This window comes from Salvelinus sp. IW2-2015, unplaced genomic scaffold (genome assembly GCF_002910315.2).
Source record: "Salvelinus sp. IW2-2015 unplaced genomic scaffold, ASM291031v2 Un_scaffold2793, whole genome shotgun sequence".
Taxonomy (NCBI): domain Eukaryota; kingdom Metazoa; phylum Chordata; class Actinopteri; order Salmoniformes; family Salmonidae; genus Salvelinus; species Salvelinus sp. IW2-2015.
Window position 1 is genome coordinate 134,120 of NW_019944094.1, and position 1,970 is coordinate 136,089.

The window sequence follows — 1,970 nt, forward strand, 5'->3', positions numbered from 1 at the left end:
TAAGAAAACAACAACAAAACTCTCCTTTTTCATTGGTTCTTTTTCTCTCTGTCGCCCCCCCCCCCCATTTTGACATCACACAGGACAGTAACAATCATTCCCTAGTCTCCTGTTTTAAACATTCCAGCATTTCAGCTCCAATTTTAAACCTCTTTTATACACAGTTCACTATCTTTACACACCTAACCGTTACCCTGTATAGCTTTACACTTGTATTATTGTTTTTATACAGCTGCCGTCTCATTCTGGCACACAGGACCGTCTCACAGTCTGTCTCCTTTAGAGAAACATAAATACACTCACTATTACAATAAATAGTCCTATAGCAGTGCTGCCCTGCTCCTACACACCTGAATACTATAGATACATGTGCATGTACTAGTGTGATACGCCAAGTCTTAACAGACGGTAATGTTCTAGATCAGTCAGTGTGACTACGCCTTAACAGGGTAATGTTCTAGATCAGTCAGTGTGACTACGTCTTAACAAGGGTAATGTTCTAGATCAGTCAGTGTGACTACGCCTTAACGGGTAATGTTCCTAGATCAGTCAGTGTGACTACGCCTTAACGGGTAATGTTCTAGAATCAGTCAGTGCTACTAAGCCTTAACAGGTAATGTTCTAGATCAGTCAGTGTGGACTACGCCTTAACAGGGTAATGTTCTAGATCAGTCAGTGTGACTACGCCTTAACAGGGCAATGTTCTAGATCAGTCAGTGTGACTATGCCTTAACCTTAACAGGGTAATGTTCTAGATCAGTCAGTGTGACTACACCTTAACAGGGTAATGTTCTAGATCACTCAGGGTGACTACGCCTTAACAGGGTAATGTTCTAGATCAGTCAGTGTGACTACGCCAAGTCTTAACAGGGTAATGTTCTAGATCAGTCAGTGTGACAATGTCTTAACAGGGTAAGGTTCTAGATCACTCAGTGTGACTACGCCTTAACAGGGTAAGGTTCTAGATCAGTCAGTGTGACTACGCCTTAACAGGGTAAGGTTCTGTGTAAAATGCATTGGCTGGGATTGAACCCAGGCCAGGTTGCTTAGTGAAATCTGTGTGTAACAGGCATTGAAATAACAGAACAATCTCTTCAGTCAGTAAAAGTGTAACAACAATATAATAACTCTCTATAAATACCATGTTATAACATCTAATAACAATGTGTAATGTTATGACCTTTTATGGTATGGCAGGACCAGGCTTTGTTGTTACTATGGATACATGTGAAAAGCTGTGCGTCTGTATAGCTGAATATGGCATCTCTTTCCCGTCTGGGCATTTGGCACTGTAACATCCAGAGGCTCACCATGTGGCCTGAACCCGTACAGTACACATCTACTGTATGTCTACTCTGTCCATATATACACTGTACATTCATATCTGCAGTCACATGACCGTTTCCCCTACTGAGGATCATCAATACAGTGAAACTGACTGTTAACTTCAGAGCAGAAACAGAACGACACGCAGTCTCAGTAACTGGACAGTAGCTTCATAAAAACTGTATTCACCAAAGAACAATAACGAATGGCCGCTTGTCCTCTCAAAGGCTTTGTCATCCGTCAAAGTTTGACCGTCATAGAAAAACAATCTGAATTAGGTTTTGCCAGATATTAATTTTCAGTCTGAACGCCGCCTCAGTGTGCAGCTCTGTGGTTGGCTSGCTGAATCAGTCTTCTGAAGTGTGGTTGGCTGGCTATTTCAGGATGTTGAACTGTGATTGGCTGAGAGACAGTGGCTCGCATGGCACCTTTGATACAGGAAGTGTATTTTCTGTGGTTCTGTGGAGGTCAAAAGTTCCTCTTGGAGTGTGTGTGTTCAGGCGCGTGGCTCCAGTTTGTGTGACAGTTGAAAGAGTGTCTGTTGATTGTCGATGATGTGTAAGTGGTGAACACTCGCCCTGACCTCAGGACTGTCGCTGCCCACCACCTCGTTACCTAGGAGACAGACACATAGATCAGGTATA

The 1,970-nt window shown here is 42.9% G+C and overlaps 1 long non-coding RNA gene across 3 annotated transcripts; it reads right to left on the reverse strand.

Moving 5' to 3' along the window:
• Nucleotides 1-36: 36 nt before the first annotated feature.
• On the reverse strand, nucleotides 37-1,964 carry LOC139025507 (uncharacterized). 3 transcript variants are annotated; one of them, XR_011477097.1, is made up of 2 exons: nucleotides 642-1,964; nucleotides 37-481 (listed from the first exon to the last, which is right to left on the reverse strand). It is a non-coding gene; the product is annotated as an uncharacterized lncRNA (long non-coding RNA). The 3 variants fall into 3 exon arrangements; XR_011477096.1 differs by having other exon boundaries at nucleotides 37-523; XR_011477095.1 differs by having other exon boundaries at nucleotides 37-564.
• Nucleotides 1,965-1,970: the final 6 nt, after the last annotated feature.